This window comes from Notothenia rossii (assembly GCF_949606895.1).
Source record: "Notothenia rossii genome assembly, chromosome: 2".
Classification (NCBI taxonomy): domain Eukaryota; kingdom Metazoa; phylum Chordata; class Actinopteri; order Perciformes; family Nototheniidae; genus Notothenia; species Notothenia rossii.
In genome coordinates, this window is record NC_136904.1 from 92,942,054 (window position 1) to 92,956,115 (window position 14,062).

Here is a 14,062-nt window from a genome sequence, read left to right on the forward strand (position 1 = left end):
CGTGATGAAAGCAGTTTTCCAATCAGGCATTCTGTCCAGGGACATCTGGGTCTGACTCACTTCTTTGTTGACATCGACGCCAGCACCACAGCTGGTTTAATAACGGGAATGTGTGAGGTGGGCGAGCCGATTGAGGATAAGCTCAGACTGAGTCATACAGACAGGCTCAAAATATGTCTGAAAACATTTATTAACTGATGATGTCCTGCCTGAAATACTTTATTTTTCTGTCTTCAGATCAAGTTTTAGAACAGAGACATTACTTCATTGTTTGGTAACATTTGGATAACTTTGTATCCATGCTACGACTTTAGGGATAACAAGTAAGTAAGTGGGTTCATCCATTTGGTCCAGGCTGAGTACTGGATAGAAATATACAAAAGACACTGGTGTTTACAAAAAAGACATATCATAATGAGTGTGTTTACCTGACTTTTTCGCCATCTATGATAGTTAAATGTCATAAAATGTAGTTCTGACATTCATGAACTGTAATATCTTTGGTGATCCTTTAAAGGTGGGGTAGGTAAGTTTGAGAAACCGGCTCGAGATACACTTGTTGTTATATTCCATGGAATGCTCTTAACATCCCGATAGCAATGAATATCTGAAGTGCTTTGACAATAAATACATAAAAATATCATCTGTGGAAGCCGTGGCGCTGTTAAAAGCACGACCAATCATCTGAGCCGGCTAAAGTAACTGGATGGCCTACCTGCCTGTCAGCCTTCCATCTGTGCACAAACTGATCTCGTGCCCTCATTGGTCATGTGTGCGTTCGTGTGTGTTGGAGGAGGGGCTCTGGAAGGAAGTGGCAGATTTTCTCTGGCTGTGTATTTTCAAATTCCCGCGCACTCGAGCTGGTTTCTCCAAAATTACCTACCCCACCTTTAAAGACGCCCTATTCTTCTCTTTGGAGTGTTTCCTTCCCTGTCGTGTGTTTTGTAGGTTTCAGTGCATGTAAATGGTCGGCAGAGGCTAAAATCCTCCCCCTCACCTGAAACGCCTCCATTGGACTCCTTTGTTTACTTCCGGATTATATTGACATGTAAAACTCGCACTCCTATTGGTTAGCGCTCCAACACATTGTACGTGATAGGCTAAGGGGCGGGACATCTCTAAGCAGTTGACCAATCACAACAGTTCATCGTTTTAGCCAGGATGAAAATAATGAAAGAATGAACTGAATCAAATTACATACGAGTTTTTGAAAACGACTTAAAACATCTTCAATAAAAAATGTTTTGCCTAATCAATTCATGACAAATAGGGAATCAGAAAAAAAGCGTGCTACATAAACACATTTATTATATTACTTGAGGAATATTTTTCACTAATATGGCAAATTAGGTTACAGATAAATCAAAAGTAACATTGTTTTTGTGTCATTAAAATGTATGTGAAACTTTTACTCTTTACACCTGAAGTATGAACAGCTTGTAACATTTGCTTTTCATTTTTTCAAGCTCAGCTCTTTCCACACTGAGCTAAATATATCCGTGCAGAATCAACAGAACCTGGACTATATGCGCAAAACCTACAAAAACAAACCTGGACAAGCTACACACCCTATTCACGCATGTACTGTATGTGTTCAACACAAACCCACAGCTAAATATAGTGCAGGGCTATTTCTCCCCATTGTGAGTTGAAACAAGCCTTTGTCCAAAAGCTCTCAATACTTTTCCAACAAATCTTGGAAGAAGGTGAGGAACTTGGGTGTTCTGTTTGTTTCATGAGGAAAACCGCTGACCCAAAACATTTGAAAACCTGCACACACACCTCAGGAAAGTATCTCTGTATGCTGGGGACTATAAACATGGCTGTAGTTGTTTCTAATGATGGTTTACTAATGAATAAACTGTTTTGTCGCCTCGTAATTGTAGAGAAAAACCTATACAAATTGGGTTTATTGTACATTGACACATTAGGAGGAACACAATTGTACAAAGGAGCAAATATAAGACCAAGGGAAAAGAGAAATACAATAGAGTGGTTCAGCAATGAGTCCTCGATTCCGTTAATGAGTCAGCATTTTAGTATTTCCTGTTCCCTTGTCTGGAAGTTGACATTTTTGGAATGTTTTTTTTGTTATTAGCCTGAAGTAAGGTCTGTGGTTAGTGTCTAAAGGAGACGACCAAATGTCATTATGCCCAACATTAGCCACCTTTAGCTTAGCGGTGGTGACGTGAAGTCATGTGACCGTGCTGTAGTTCCTTTATAGCCCAACATTAGCCACCTTTAGCTTAGCGGTGGTGACGTGGAGTCATGTGACCGTGCTGTAGTTCCTTTATAGCCTAACATTAGCCACCTTTAGCTTAGCGGTGGTGACGTGAAGTCATGTGACCGTGCTCTAGTTCCTTTATAGCCCAACATTAGCCGCCTTTAGCTTAGCGGTGGTGACGTGAAGTCATGTGACCGTGCTCTAGTTCCTTTATAGCCCAACATTAGCCACCTTTAGCTTAGCGGTGGTGACGTGAAGTCATGTGACCGTGCTGTAGTTCCTTTATAGCAGTGCTTCTCAAAGTGTGGTCCGCGCACCACTGGTGGTCCGTGAGTATATTGGTAACATTTCACATTTTAAATAAGTTAATTTAAGTTTTACGCACTCCCGCGGGAATATCTCCGCAATGGAGCGAGCTTAAGTTTCACCTTTGATAGCAAGATATAGCCCAGCGCAACACCTTAGTCGCCTGTTTGTACCACTTTCAGGCGATTTGTAATCTGTTCTAGAAAAACTATGTGTTTTTGGATATTTGTGGAGTTAGGTGGTCCGCGAGTGCTTTTTTATTGGTTAAGTGGTCCTTGGTATGAAAAAGTTTGAGAAACACTGCTTTATAGCCTAACATTAGCCGCCTTTAGATTACATTACATTACATTGCATTTAGCTGACGCTTTTATCCAAAGCGACTTACAATAAGTGCATTCGACCAGGAAGATACAACCTTTAAGAAAACAGAATCATAAGTACATCAGGTTTCATAGAGCCAAACATTTCAAGTGCTACTCAACTGGCATTTAGAAAGCCAGCCCTTTATTAGTATATAAGTGCTTTGTTAGTAATTTTATCGCTCGAAGTGGAGTCTAAAGAGATGAGTTTTCAGTTTGCGTTGGAAGATGTGTAAGCTGTCTGCTGTCCTGATTTCAATGGGGAGCTCATTCCACCATTTTGGAGCCAGGATAGCAAACCCACGTGTTTCTGCTGATGGGAACTTGGGTCCCCCTCGCAGTGCGGGTGCAGCGAGCTGTTTGGCTGATGCAGAGCGGAGTGCACGTGCTGGGGTGTACGGTTTAACCATGTCCTGGATGTAGGAAGGGCCAGATCCATTCGCAGCATGGTACGCAAGTACCAGTGTCTTGAAGTGGATTCTAGCAGTTACTGGAAGCCAGTGAAGGGAGCGGAGGAGCGGTGTGGTGTGGGAGAATTTGGGAAGGTTGAAGACCAGACGAGCCGCTGCATTCTGGATGAGCTGCAGAGGTCGGATGGCACATGCAGGTAGACCAGCCAGGAGGGAGTTGCAGTAGTCTAGGCGTGAGATGACGAGAGCCTGGACCAGAACCTGCGCTGATGTCTGGGTCAGCTGGGGACGTATCCTCCTGATGTTGTAAAGCGTGTATCTGCAGCAGCGGGTTGTAGCAGCGATGTTTGCAGTGAAGGACAGTTTGTTATCTAGGACCACACCCAGATTCCTTGCAGTCTGAGTCGGGGAAACAACAGAGGTGCCGATGTTGATTGTTAGGTCAAGAGTGGGACAATCTTTTCCCGGAAGGAAGAGCAGTTCAGTCTTGTCAAGGTTGAGCTTGAGGTGATGAGCAGACATCCACCGAGAGATGTCTGCTAGGCAAGCAGAGATGCGTGCGACGACCTGGGTCTCTGAGCGGGGAAAGGACAGAATTAGTTGGGTGTCGTCAGCGTAGCAGTGGTATGAAAAACCATGCGGGCTAATGACAGACCCGAGCGAGTTTGTGTACAGGGAGAAGAGGAGGGGAGCAAGAACCGAGCCCTGAGGGACCCCTGTAGTTAATTGACAAGGGTCGGACTCGGACCCTCTCCAAGTAACCCTGTAGGTGCGGTCGTTGAGGTATGAGGTGAGGAGGGAAAGTGCAGTGCCTGAAACTCCAAGTTCTTGGACAGTGCGAAGGAGGATCCGATGGTTCACCGTGTCGAATGCAGCAGACAGGTCCAGAAGGATGATGACAGAGGAGAGGGAGGCTGCTTTAGCAGTGTGCAGTTTGTCAGAGACAGCAAGGAGAGCAGTTTCTGTTGAGTGACCTGCCTTGAAACCAGACTGGTGCGGATCCAGAAGGTTGTTCTGATGGAGATAAGAGGAGAGTTGTTTAAAGAAAGCGCGTTCAAGTGTTTTAGACAGGAACGGGAGGAGAGAGACAGGCCTGTAGTTAATAACATCAGACGGATTGAGAGTGGGTTTCTTAAGGAGAGGGTTTACTCTTGCCTCCTTGAGACTGTTTGGAAAGTGACCAGAAGTTAGAGAAGTGTTGATGAAATGGGTGAGAAACGGTAGAATATCAGGAGCGATAGTCTGAAGGAGGTTTGAGGGGATAGGGTCCAGAGAACAGGTGGTAGGACGGGCAGAGGTAACGAGGGTAAGAACCTCACTTGGAGAGAGAGGGGAGAAGGAGGTCAGTGTGTGGGTGAAGGGAGGGTCTGGTGACCCAGAGGTGAAGGAGGTCAGTGTGTGGGTGAAGGGAGGGTCTGGTGACCCAGCGGTGAGTAAAGGTGAGTCAGAAAAAGAAGAGCGAATATCATCAACCTTTTTTTCAAAATGGTTAACAAAGTCGCTTGACAGAAGGGAGGAGGGGGGAGGTGCTTTGGGGGGGTCCAAGAGGGTGGAGAAGATAGAAAATAGTTTTTTGGGATTGGAATAGGAAGATTGGATCTTATCTTGAAAGAAAGTGCTTTTTGCCTGAGAGATGGAAGCAGAGAAAGAGGAGAGGAGAGCCTGATAGGTTAGGAGGTCGTCATGGTGTTTGGATTTCCACCATTTCCGCTCTGCTGCCCGAAGGATGGTTCTATTAGCACGCAGTGCGTCATTTAGCCAGGGAGCAGGAGGGGACTGACGAGCCGGCCGCGATGTGAGAGGACAGAGAAAGTCCAGAGAGGATGAGAGAGTCGAGAGGAGAGTTTTTGCAGCAGTGTTTGGAGGCAAGAGTTGGAACGAGTCAGAGGAAGGGAGGGCTGAGAGCACCGATGAGGCAAAGGTAGAGGGGGAGAGGGAACGGAGGTTACGGCGGACAGGAGCAGAGTTAGAAGAGATTAGGTTGTTATGTTTGGAAAGGGGTAGAGAGAATGAAATGAAGAAGTGATCGGATGTGTGGAGCGGGTTTACAGAGAGGTTAGAAGTAGAGCAGTTCCTTGAGAATATGAGATCAAGGACATTGCCAGCTTTATGAGTTGGTGGGGATGGAGACAGTGAGAAAGCAAAGGTGGTTAACAGAGATGTTAGTTCAGATATCTTCCCTGTCTGGAGGTTGAAATCTCCGAGAAGTACAGCGGGAGGGCCAGTTTCAGGGATGTGTGAGAGGAGATTATCTAACTCCTCCAAGAAGTCCCCCAAGGCGCCTGGTGGACGGTAGAGAACAACAATGGTTAATTGTATAGGATGGGTTACTGTGACGGCATGGAATTCAAAGGTGGAAGGAGTGAAATTAGGTAGCTTGAAGAGGGAAAAGCTCCATTTGGGAGAGAGCAGGAGACCAGTGCCACCTCCTCTGCCAGAGGGTCTGGGTGTATGGGAGAAGGAATATGCTGTGGAGAGAGCTGCTGGGGTGGATGTGTTGGATGGAGTGATCCAGGTCTCCGTGAGAGCAAGGAAATCCAGAGACTGCAGGGAAGCGTAGCCAGAGATGAAGTCAGCCTTAGGGACAGCTGACTGGCAGTTCCACAGGCCCCCTGAAACGAGATGTTGGATCTCAGTGGAGCATGTGGGATAGACGAGAGCAGGCCGGTGAGATCGATTAGGAGAAACACGGGGCCAGTGATAATTGCGAGAAGACACATGAACAGGAATGCAGAAAATACACATGATTATAGCATGAGGGGCTAGAGAACCCAAGAGAATTGAATAAAACTAAATAACACCAGCGATACTTGGCGCAATCAGAGTAGGATTTGCCTCCTCTTTGCCTCCCACGTGACTCCCACAGGACTCTTAATGTCTTTGTCAGTCTTCGCTTAGCGGTGGTGACGTGAAGTCATGTGACCGCAATGTAGTTCCTTTATAGCCCAACGTTAGCTTTGTACTTCTTAAGGATCATGATATGGTTTTAAATATCCACATATACTTAGCCCTGTTCCCAGTCTTTAAGCTAACTAAGCTAAGTGCCTGCTAGCTGTAGCTTCCTGTCACCGCAGACATGAGATAAATATCAATCTTATCTTACTTTTTACTTCTGGCGATTGCTTCTACGCTTCAAAAATCAGTATGGAGATTATCCTGCAGATCAAAACATGTAAGTATCATAAACGTTTGTTTGCTAAAGACCAAAATCCAATGGAAAAAAAATGTTAGCATTTTTCAAGGAAACCAGAGAAATGCTAACTTCAGGGAGTGCTTACAAAAATACGGCATCTTCTAAAATGTTGACTAACTTCAAATTCATTGTTCCTGCAACAGTGACGTGATCATGAATGTCTTTGGCTAATATGAGTAACAGGTTTCTTGCTACTATGTTTCCGCAGACATCCTGAACAACAATTCTCTCACTAGATAAACGTCCAGGAGCGACGCTTGGTCAGGGTCCTGTGGCGTGCAGTTGTGACGCTCCTAAACTCCTTCAGCTTCATAAAGGGACGCAAATAGCTTTCAACGGATTGCAATGTATTCCCATCTGCGGCGGGATTTGACGCTCATGGAAGCACGGCATTCGTTTGTGTCGGCTGCCCTTAAAGGCAATGTGAGCGTCCATTCCCATTGGATAACGGAGAATTGTACACCCGGAAGTAAGTATTCCCCTTACTGTCGATTGGTTTTACAGTGATATCTGCAGTACTCGAGTTGAAGGGGGATGAGGGGGGATGGCATCCCCCCTGAAATAAAAACGGTCAAAAATCATCCCCCTTCTAAAACTGCCACCCCCCCTTTCCATCCCTTATGTCATTTTATCAATGAACGTGGCACTGGTATTTCTGCTATTTCAACATTAATTTTGCGCATATTGAGTAAAATACTGTGGGCGAGGGAGCACGCACACATTCAATGACATTTTGACCAAGTCACTGATGCTATGCTATGCGAGTGCCCTAGAGGGGGCCAGAGCGCCGTGATGCGCCTGTTTGATTGATGCCAGAAGCTGCATAGCAGCACTAGCGCAGCAGGTAACGGTCATCACAATGGCCAAGCGACCAGGAGGACAACGCGATCTGAGGGACTTCATATTTAAAAAGACTAAAAATAACATTTCAGGTAAGTCCAGAGTCAGTAATCTTAACGAAAGCTAACAGAATTGAAGGTTTGAGAACTATTAATTTTAAGATAATTAACTCTTTCCCAGTGCATTTTTGGGCATTTCTATTAATGTCTGGAGACTCACAGAATATTTTGTTATATGAATATTTAAATAGTGATATTAAAAGGAAGGTGAGAAACTCCTTTTTCAGCCCCAAAACTGTTATTAGCCTATTATATCCAAACTTGAATGTTGGGCATTTTAATGAAAATATGTAGTTTTCTTAAAAATCAACTAGAAGAGTAATGTCACCTGCTTGCATAAGAAGTCTGCTCAGTCATTGTAACAAAACCATAATGACCTTGTTTTCCTCACATAGAGGACAACCATGGCCAGGAAGCAGGACATGACACAGCAGGAGAGCGGAGAGCCAGAGGAGGAACAGGTTTGATCATTCTTAATTCTACATGTTGGGTTAAGACACTGTTATTTTTCAATTGGCCTAATACAGCTCATTGAGTCAGTGGACAAGAGGCAAATTAGTTTTACTATCGTTTTTAGTTTTTGTAGTGGAAAGAAAAAGAGAGGAGGAAGCAGCAGCAGGGCAAGATACTGTAGTGCTGAAGAAGATAGCTCAGAAGAAACAAGCATCCCAGATTCTGACGGCCCAAGTTACCAGGGAGAGAGCAATGATGATCGAGATATCCCTGAATGGTGGACATCTAACATGTTTAGAGAGAAAACTAAGCAATGCCCATGGCTAATATGCCAAAACAAAAAACGTGGTTGTCTAACTTGCCAGAAGATAAAAGCAGTTGGGCCAAATGCTGGTGGGAGCCAGGTGCATATTGCTGACGAGTGGTCTAAAGTTAAAGTGACAGCCTATGGTGCAACGAGAGCAGCACAGCACAAACCATGGAAACGGCAAAAGAAAAAAGAATGGAAACGTTGACTTCAGATATGCAGAGGGGTCACTTCTTAACTACTGATCGAGTATTTCGCACAGTTTAAAGATTGTGAAATCCGCAAGGCCTTTCAGAATCTACCAACTGATATTGATCTGCAAGTCATGAATGGACTGGACATGGGAAGAACTTTACATTCAGACTATTCCTGTGCAACAATCAGCCGACACATAGGAAGTGAAATGAGAAAGAGAGTAGTCGGAAAGGTCCTTCAAAGTGGAACAACATTTCCTGTTCACATGAATCTACAACTGACAGTAACAAATCAGTTTTGATCATTTCTATTAAAGCAAGCCTAGGGATGAGTGAAGAGCCACTAACATTATTCTTGGATCTAGTTGAGCTTTCTGCTACCAATGCAGATGGAATTTATCAAGCTCTGATGAATAACACACCATGGCTTCTCAGAAGCTATTACCGTATGAAGGAGCGCTTTGTTGGCTTTGTTTGTCTGTCATGCTTGGAAGTAAATCAGGTGTTGCAACCAAATTGTTGAAAGGTTTCCCAACGTGATGGCGTGGCACTGCATGAACCATCGTCATGAGTTGAGTGTTGAGGAAATTGCAGGGATGAATGATTTCCAGTTTTTCTTTACCAAAATATACAGTCTCTATCAGGCATCCGCCAAGCTTGATAATGGCAGACAAGTTCAGAGAGGGATGAGGGAATATATTGACATGGTCAGACTCAAAACTGTTGATGAAATGATACCACCAGCACCAGAAGAGCTGAAACCCCTCCTTCAAGCAGTCAACACTCTGGTAATCTCCACAGCTGAGTGTGAACGTGGGTTTAGTCAGATGAACATTTGAACCACAACTAGAAGCTCCCTAAAGGTAAAAAGCATGTCAGCCTTGCTTTTCATCAAGTGAGTTCCACTGAACAAGTTCAGACCAGATGTATATGTCAAGAGTTGGCTTCAAAGCCATTGCTTAGCTAACAATCCGAAAGCAAGAGCCAGAAAAATTGAGGCCAAAAAGCATGATTATGAAAATCTTTGGAAACTTCTATGAGATGGGGGAGAGTGGAGTAGGCAGCCATTGACAAAACTGGTCCTATTTTGTATTATCTTATCACTTAATGCCCTGCTAAAAAAAGTAACATTGGGAATGTTGACATAAAAGATTTGTATTTGAACTGCAATAAAATGATCCATATTTTTCTAATTTTCTTCCTCAATTTTTTCATGAAGTGTTTAATTTACATAATGATTTAATTAATCACAATACAAAATGAACCCTTTAGATACCAGTTTTGATTGTATACCAGTAACTGCTTTTTTGAAAAAATACACTAATTCAATATTCTAAAAACAAATTTGACTTTATTGTTAGTATCATCAGCTGATCCATCTGAATAATAAATGAGAAGATTGATTTTTGATTTTAACTTTTTGCATAATGTCAGATTGAACAAAAATATACGTTGGGACTGTTAACCTACAAGATTTGTACCATATACTTCCATTATAACCACATTGTTTTATCCCCTCCCCCCCTTTAAATTAAAGTGAAAATAAGTTTTTGTTGCACTGATTGTCCTCTGCATTTGACCCTAAATGTAAGTGGTGTCATGGCAGCCCGGGGACCGACTGCAATTCTGAGGTGCCTTGGTCAAGAGCAATGGCAGGAGTATCTGAACATCCATAACATGCATGTTGCTTTAGGAGTATAATAATTATCTTTATGCTGGTTGGTCTCCCACCCTCTGCGCGTTATCAGCACAAATGATGTCCACATATGATATAATCCACCATCCCCCCTGATTTATTTTTACAACTTGAGTACTTGATATCTGCACTACTCATCGACTAAAAAACACCAGATTATCCTTGTTAATTACCCAACATTGATTGGTTTAAATTGTGTGAAATGCTTTTGTATTTTTCCCCTTCGATTCGGAGAAACAAATATTTTTTCGGAGTAAAGGATGGGAGAAGACACTACACTACCCAGAATCCCCAGCTATCGTTTAGGACTACACCATGTGCTCTGTTTGACAAACCCCGTGGTTAGTTCTCAAGCTCTGTGATTGGTTGACCTCCAACTGCATTCCATGTGAAAAAAAACGTTTCGTAAAAGATTAAATCATACTTTATTCAGCAGAGCTTGCTTTACTCTTTGAAAGTCATCACATGAATGCATTGTAATAAATGGTTTGGCTGCATTAAATATATTACACATCTGTCGTAGTTCTTTATTTTTATTTATCTACAGAGATCAGGCTCAGAATAGACCGGAAACTATTCTTTTACCGTTCTTTTTTAATTTCACAATAAAGTTAGTAGTAATATTTTGTTTTGATATTATTGTTTTTTATTAACTACTAGACCGCTGGGTAATGTTAAGAACATCTTTTCTGTGTTGCTGTGGGTTTTTTCCATTGCTTTTGTGTTACAAATATCAAAACAATAACTAAATATATCCGTCGTAAACTAAACCAGAAACAGCAGTATATTTTATTTTGTTAACACTGTAAACTTGACAGCTTTTTAACCCAAACCACCTACTGGTTAAAGCACGTTATTACACGTTTAGAGTAATGCAATGCAGGTAGATTGTGTTGCTTTTTAATGACTGTTTAAAATGTATTTTTCTTAATGTCTTTTATTATTATTAACTACTCGTTACTTGTTGCTAGGGACGCTGCTATCGATATTATTTCTGTTATGTTGTGTAACTGTTTAATGGTGTTATCTTTATTGCTACCCCCTTCCTCCTCAATGTATAGTGTTGGTCCACAGCGCAAACGTATTAGTTTAACGAAATCTGCATCTAAAATGGTGGCATAGATAGCCTACGTTATGTTCCCCTGTGCAATTCTCCATTTACTCAACAATAACACAATAATTATCCTTGTGTTTATTTAGTTTGATTAATAAACACAAGTTGGAGTCCGTCAGGACCGAGGGTCGGAGCAGCTCATTTGCTTTAGAGAATATTACACCCGGTGTCGGTACTAGATGTGTTCGGGGTACCAGATGTGTTCGGGGTCCGTCTCTTACCAGTGACGTCACGACGTACGACGTCGCGACGTCAATGATGTCACGCATTGTGATTGGCTGTACGGTAATTTACCCACGCTGTCTAGTATAGAGGGGTTTTTTGATCATTACATTACATTGCATTTAGCTGAAGCTTAAGTGCATTCGACCAACAAGATAAAAACTTGAAGAAATACAATACAAAACTGTGCGTGGGGCCTCAAATTGGCCCCTGGCCCTGGTTATTCTTGAAAATACTTCATCTGCAATATCTTTTGGGCCGTAAATCAATATACTTATGTTATTATAATGTAATTTTAAGTTTGCACATCTTTATTTATCATTTTTTCAAAATGTACATCTCTTCAGTTCAAACCCTGAACGCATAGTGTCCACCTGAGTGGACATATAAAAATCTCTTTGAAAAAACTAGATTAAAAAAAAAAAAGTTCAAATCTTGTTTTTCATGCCCCAAGAGCAATAATAACACTTGGTAAAAAAATCTTGACTGATTCTTTCATAATTCATGCATGAAAGGGTTAATAAAATACTCAGGGGAGTTTCCTGAATTTTCATGCCCAAAGCCAAGCACTAGGCCCTGGGTAAATTAAGAGGCTGATCTGGGGCACTTTTGTCCACTTTCCCTAGTGCTAGAAACTCAAGTCAGGCATCCCTGGAATCGTCTCAGAGAGTAGATGATCAGTGGGGCCTTCTTTTTACTTAAACATGATGTTTCAATGTATATTTCCATTGAAAATGCTAACCGCTAGCCGCAAAGCTAGCATCGCAGCCACTGCTCCGTTTTCGGAGACTTTGCACATGTTATTCACAAACATTTTCACACGCTAGGAGTATGGGAGTAGTAGTGTAAACATAATTATGTAAATAACCCAATTTGTGTTCTGTGAAACGGAAAAGGATTCTATGGAAACAAGATCACAGAGAAAAAAGTAATATCTTCTACATATAATAACGGACAAAGTAAAGAATGAAGTGTAGGCTATGTTTAAATGTTCGGAATTTGACCGTGTATGTTGGTCCTCTTGAGTTGCCGTACAGCCAATGGCGTACAGCCATTGCTCCGTTTTCATGTTTTTTTAACATGTTTTTCACAAACATTTTCACACGCTAGGAGCATAGGAATACTTCAATTCGGTTCGTCATGATCTGTAGATGTGATTTGCCCCCGAGCACCCCATGGTAAATTACCGTACAGCCAATCACAATGCGTACAATGCGTGACGTCATTGGTAAGAGACGGCCCCCGAACACATATGGTACCCCGAACACATCTGGTACCGACACCGGAAGTAAGTATTCTCTCCGCTTCGCTTGACAAACCCCGTGATAGTCCTCAAGTTCTTTGATTGGAGAGTGTGCTCCGAGGGTTACGCCGAGCGTCGAACAGCACTTGAAATGGGATGGAACCACGGCAGACTGTCCAAAACTGGATTTGAACGGGTCCACCCCGTCCCCCCCTCCCCCACCCCGTCCCCAGAACTACACATGCTGGCTATTGTGTTTCGCAACATGTTCTCTATCTATAGCACGTCTCTACTGGGAGTTGTAGTTTTAAAAGACGTTTTCGTATTTCCCATAATAAGAAGTTGTCAGTATTAAATTGTGTACATCCCTGGAGGTTTAGGGGATAGGAAACACTCAAATTTAAAACATATAATTAATAAATGGGTGAAAATTGCTTGTGCCCATAATGGGCAGCATTAATATATACCCACATGCCAGCTAAGGTCAGAAGAGCTTTATTTAACAGCTGGTCTTATGTCTGTGACCCCTCCTGTTGTTCATTGATAACCCTGAAACATGCACTTGTCAAGGTTCAGAGGCACATTTTGCAAATATGGCAGTAGCCATCGATCATCTTAAGATAAGATATACTTTATTGATCCCAAGTTGGAAACATTTGCATTACATCAGCATGTGTAACAGTTGTAAATATGCAGTGTTGTTTATTTGTAAATCATTTAGTATAATCACACAAATTCTGTGTTTTATATTTAATAATTCTGTGTTCTTTATTTATTGATTGTTCAATACCTGACAAGGCCGGAGATGAAATATCTACATCTTATAAGAATATAATACATATGTATAATATCAGTTAAAATAAGTGCTTCAACATAGTTAACATTGCTGGAGGTATGCACAAATATAGATAGTCATTATATACAGTCTTTAATTAACTATTAGTAGAGAATAACGAGTAATGAATATACTTTATAGGGATCCTATTAATATCTAATAATAAAAATAATGAAATTCAGTAACATGCTTTAACCACTAGGTGTCGCTTTCTATCAGCTGTGCACCTTTATGGTGTAAATACAGCCTATCTACCAATTGGATCAAATATAAAAGTCAGCCGAATTAGTGTTGATCCTGCAAAGAGACGTGTTGTGTGAAAAGAAATGTAAGATGTTGTTTAATTGCTGATATATTTATGATCCACGTCACGTTTTCAGTGTTGGCGGCAGTTCTTCCTGTTTGTCTAGAAGTCTTCTCATCAGGGCTCTATAAATAGAGAACTACGGCAGATATGTAATATGTAATGCAGCCGAACCGTGTATTACAATGCCGTTATGTGAAGAATTTCAAAGAGAAAAGTAAGCAAACTCGGAATAAAGTATTATTTTATTTTTAAAAAATGTTTTCGGTCTGTTTTCCGGTATTTGTTAATGACGATGTGATG